The sequence below is a fragment of the Urocitellus parryii genome, chromosome 13 (genome assembly GCF_045843805.1).
Source record: "Urocitellus parryii isolate mUroPar1 chromosome 13, mUroPar1.hap1, whole genome shotgun sequence".
Lineage (NCBI taxonomy): Eukaryota > Metazoa > Chordata > Mammalia > Rodentia > Sciuridae > Urocitellus > Urocitellus parryii.
Window position 1 is genome coordinate 50,353,547 of NC_135543.1, and position 6,000 is coordinate 50,359,546.

The following is a 6,000-nucleotide window of genomic DNA, read 5'->3' on the forward strand; positions in this document are numbered from 1 at the left end:
TACACAGAGACCGAAAGTGTAAAGACAGAGAAAGATATTCCATGCCATTAGAAACAAAAAGCAGGAGTAGCTATACTTCTACCAGAAAAAAAATACACTTTAAGATGATACACGAAAAAAGAATAAAGATGGTCACTATATAATGATAAAGGGATTAATGTAACAAGATATGACAATAAATGTATATGAACCTATTGCCAGAACCCTCCAGTTTTAAAAATCAAACATTATGGAGATAGGTTCCAATATAGTAATAGTTGGGGTCTTCATGATCCCATTTTCATCAATGGACAGATTATCCAGACCCCCCCCCCGAAAAAACAACAACATAGGAATTAAACTATGTTATAGAACAAATGGACCAAACAGACATTTACAGAATAATTCCTACAATGGTTGCAGAATATATGAATATTCTTCTGGATAGATCATACATTAGGCTACAAAACAACTCTCAACAATTAAAAAATCAAAATAATGTTGTGCATTTTTTTCTGAATACATTGGGAAAAAACCCTAAAAAACAAAATAAACTAGAAATTATGCAACTATATGGAGATCAGTTAATGCACTATTGAATACCAAGTAGTTGTTAATGAGATTGAATCAGTAACAAAAAAAGTCTCCTTAATGAAGAAAAGCCCAGGACTAGGTAACTTAATTGCCGAATTTCACTAAACTAATGCCAATTTCACTAAACTAATGCCAATTCTTCTCAAGCTATCACAAAAAAAATAAAAGGGAGAGAGTTCTTTCAAATCAGCTATAAAGCCGGGGTTATCCTAATATCAAAACCCAGACAAACAATAAAAACAACTACTCAATATCCCTGAAAAATAGATGAAAAAAATTCAACAAAATTCTAGTAAACTGACTGCCACAGTATGTCAAAAAGATCATATGGACTTTGTCCAAGGGTAACGAGGATGCTTCAACATACACAAATTAATAATCTTAATATATCACACCAAAAGCTGAACAAAAATCTCTTGATCATTATCTTAGTAGATGCAGAAAAGGAATTTATAAAATTTCACCATTCTTTCATGATAAAAATAGTGAACAAATCGTAGAAGGAATATATTTCAGTGTGATAAAGATTACATACAACAAACCCACAGTCAGTGTCATACTAGAGAAAGCTGTAAGTGTTTTCTTTAAGATCAGGAACAAGACAAAGGTGCCCACTCTCAATAAATTCTACACAGGGTTGGAAGTCTTAGAACAACTGTACAAGAGAAAAGGCATACAAATCGGAAAGGAACATGTCAAATTATCCTTTTTAGCAGATTATGTGATTCTCTGTATAGAAATAACCTTAGGAACTCCATCAAAAGACTATTAGAACTGTTAAAGATTTAGCCAAGTTGTAGGATACCCAAAAATAAATAAATAAAAATAAAATAAAAAAAAACATACAAAAGTCAGTAGCATTTCTATACACCAAGAGAAATATATATACGATAATGAACTTCATGAGAAAGAGATCCCATTTATAGTAGCTACAAAAACAAAATACTTACAAATAAATATAACCAAAAAAGTAAAAGACCTCTACAATAAAAATTACAAAACTTTGATTAAAGTAATGGAAGAAGATACAAAAAGAGAAAACATTTGCTATGTTCACACAGTGGAAGATTCAATACTGTGAAAATAGTTATGTTACCCAAAATGATTTATAGAGGCAATGAAATCCCCAAATTTCCAATGATATTCTTCCTAGAGTGAGAAAAATTAATTATAAAATTCAGATAAAGGCACAAAGACCCCAAACAGCCAAAGAACTCTTGAGCTTAAATAAAAAGCTAGAGGCATCCATCATAATACCTAATCTTAACACATACTACAGGGTTACATTAATCAAAACAGCATGGTACTGGCATTAAAAAAAAAAAACAAAAACAAAAAACCTGACAGAGCAGTGTATAGGAATAGAGCTTCCAAAAGTGAAAACCACAAACCTATAGCCAACTGATTCTTAACATTAGAGCGATTGGCCTCTACAATAAGTGGTGCTGGAAAACCAGTTATCCATATGCAAAAGATTGAAATTTGACTTTTCCCTCTCGTCCTGCACAAAAAATATCAAATCAAAATGGACCAAAGACTTACAGGCAAGACCTACAACTCAAACTGTTAGAGAAAACACTTCAATACAGCAGTAAAGGCAGTGATACTTTTGTATAATGGCCCCAAATGATAGGCAACAAAGCAAAAATAGACCAATGGGATTATAGCAAACTAAGAAGCTTTTGCACAGCAAAGGATAATCAACAGTGAAGACATGATCTACAGAACATGAGAAAATACTTCCCCACTATTAGACAAATACCTGTAATATATAGGGAACCAAAACAATAAAAATACTCCAATTTAACAGGGCCCAAATGATATGAATAGACTTTCCTCAAAAGCAGAAATGACCAATAAATATTTTAAAATATGCTTGTTAACTATCATCAAAATGCAAATATAAAACTCAATAAGATATCATCTCACCTCATCTAGAGTAACTATTGAAAAAACAAAATGTGATACATGCTGGGGTGGATGTGGAGAATAGGAACATGGAAATGTAAATAAATACAATCATTTTGTTAAACAGTATGGAGTTTTCTCAGAACAACTAAAAATAGATAAACCTTCTGATTCAACTATTTCACTGTTGATTATATGTCCAGAAGAAATAAAATTAGTATATCAAAAACATATCTTCGGGTGGCTCACGCCTGTAATCCGAGTGGCTTAGAGGCTGAGGCAAGAGGATCACACGTTCAAAACTAGCCTCAGCAACTTGGAGAGGCCCTAAGCAACTTAGAGCTTGTCTCTAAGTAAGTCAATAAATAATAAAATAAATAAATGGCTGGTGATGTGGTTCAGCGGTAAAATGCCTCTTGGTTCAATCCCTGGTTAAAAAAAAAAAAAAAAAAAAAAAAGATCTGCACTCCCATGTTTATTGTGGCACTATTCCCAATTGTTAATATATATTTGAACCTGAGTATCAATCTCTGAATAAATGGTGGTATACATACACAATGGATTTTTTTTTTAATTATTTGATGCAAAAATGGAAGGACATTATGTTAGGTAAAACGCAAGACCCAGAAAGACAAGTACTACATGTTCTGATACACGTGAAAGCTAAAACAGTTGCTGTCTATAAACTAACAATTACTTACTAGAGCCTGGGAAAGGTTGAGGGAAAGTGGCAGAAGGAAGCTGACAAATGGAAACTAACCAAAGCAGAAATGCATTTCGGCATGCTATAGCACAGTGGGTGACTATGGTTAACAATAACCTATTATAGATTTTATGAATAACTAGTTGAGAGAAGCTAGACCACTCCAAACACAAAGACACAAAATCAGGGGAATTGGCATTTCCACTGCCTTATCAGTATACATTGGATACATGTATCAAATTATCACACTCTACCTTTATGGCTTGGATGTGAGGTATCCCCCAAAAGGAATGTGTGAGACAATGCAAGAAGATTTAGAGGAGAAATGATTGGGTTACAGGAGCTTTAACCCAATCAGTGCATTAATTCCCTGATAGAGATTAACTGAGTTGTGACTAAAGGCAAGCATGGTGGAACTGGAAGAGGCAGGTCATTGGGGGAATACCTTTTGGGTATGTTTTGTATCTGGCGAGTAGAATCTCTCTTTTCCTTATCATGTCAGCCCATTCCCTCTACTACACTCGTGTGCCATGATGTTTTGGTAAACCTCCAACCCTGAAGAATGGAGCCAGCCGTCTATGGACTGAGACCTCTGAAACCATGAGCCCCCAAATAAACTTTTCCTTCTTAAAATTGTTCTTGTCGGGTCTTTTGGTCATAGTAGCAGAAAAGGTAACTGAAACAATACCTATTCAATATATACAGTTAAAATTTTAATAAAGTAAAAAGAAAAATTTGACTAAGTCAATTTTAATCCTAATAGAACCTTAGAATATCTTAGGGCGAGTATGACTTTAATGAAACTATCTAGAAGTTCTCTTTTTCATTAGCAATTTTATTTTGAATTTTCTTTCCCTAAGAACTCAAGGTCTACCATTTTTTAGAAAGAAGGATCTGAAACATGGTAGAGGAAAATATTGCCTACTCTCCTAAACTATTCCCCATTAAATATCCCTAAATTTTAAAAAAAAATCATTTCAGAAATTGATATTATAATGTTGCAGAAGTAGCTCATTTTCCTGTAAACTGCATCTTATGTATTTTCAGGGACTTTTTTTTTTAAAACAATAGTAATAGGAAACGTTTCTCCCTTTTACTGAGTTATTAAAGCATCTGAGTTTGGATTTCCTTTCTTTTTGGCCCTTGGTTCCTGGCTGTGATCTGTGCCTTTATTAGAGATTGAGATGAACAGAACGGTGGCTGCCTCTTTATTCTCTCATAGCCAGAATTGGCAGCAGATGACACAAACTGCCTCTTGAAAAATAATAATTTCAAATGCTAACCATTCCTTTAACTTCTAGCAGATATCAAGCTTGTAGAAAACTGATGCTATTGTTGTTCGATCTAGACTGAGGCTTTTTTTTAAAATGAACTTAAAAATGTGAAGTGCTAACTTTTTGTGGGTGGAATGATAGATGTTTGAGGTTTGAGAATTCACTGACAAGCTGGTCAAACATTCATTGGATTTCAATGTACTTTCTTACCATCGTAGTTCTTTTGTGATGCAAGAACAAAACAGCACAAATTGGCTAATGATAAAAAGCAGAAATTAATTTCTCACCGTTCTGGAGGCTGGGAAGGTCAAGATCACGGAGCCAGCAGTTTGTTGTCTGGTGAGTCTCCTCTGCTTCCTCTGCCTCGTGGCTGTGTCTTCAGAAGGTGGACTGCATCGTAGAAGGTGGAAAGGTAGAATGGCCAAAAGCTTCACGAAGCAGCATTGATAAGGGCTCTAATTCCAACCACGAGGGAGGTGCCCTCGTGGTCTAACCACGTGTTAAAGGCCCCACCTTTCAGTTCTATCACATTGGCTACACCTGAATTTCGAAGAGGGGCTTTTCAAACAGTATCACCTACCTTCCCCTTCTTTTCTCTCTATGCTAAGAAACTTTCATTTTCCTGGCTCTATTGCACTCTGGCCTCCAGGTAGGTTTGATCAGTGGGAAGTACTATCGGGTGATTGGAAGGCAGAAACCATGGGAGAAGCCGGGCTATCCTACTCCCAATCACTCTGCTTCTTGTAGCATCTTTGGCTTACTTGACCTTGTAGCTCTAAGCTTCTCCCTCCATGGTCATCACAGCACATCTGATATTCTAACTCCTGCTAGACAGTGCTGACATCTCTCCTCCCAAAGTAGCATCTCTTTACATTGTCCCTCTAAAACGGGGCAGTAGCAATTTCCAGTTCTTATCAATCACTGTATTGATTTGTGATCTTCTTCTTAGCTCCTAGGACCTTCTGTCACCTGTGAAAACCAATTCACTTTAAAGACCTTCTGTTTGGGAAAAAAAAAAAAACTGAAGTAGTTCTTGCATTTCCTTGGCTGAACTGCACTGAGCAAATAGAAAGGTGGGAGGAAGAACATCCTGATTCTGCTATGGTTTGCAAACTGTTAAACAGAATTAGTGGAAGGCCATAAATTTGGACTTGGGCACCTGTGATGCGTCCCACAAGATTAAACCAATTTAGGGGGGAATGAAAACAATTGAGCTTTGGTTGGCTGCAGAATGCCTTGTAGCCAATTAACTAATTAGATGCAAACATTAGTTATATAGCGACCAACTGAGTGGTTGGTTGACTAAGTTACAGCCTATTGAATTGTTTTCTAGTCTTCATTTCTGTTTTGCTATATATGCTGTAAAATCACATTGTTCACTGGAGTTTTCAAACCCTTCTCTCATTCTGGGAATCATCCTATTTGCAAATTCTTTTTCTTTTCTATCTTTCTTCTTCTTTTTTTTTTTTTTTGGTACTGGGGATTGAACTCAGGGGCACTCAACAACTAAGACACATCCCTAGCCCTATTTTGTATTTTATT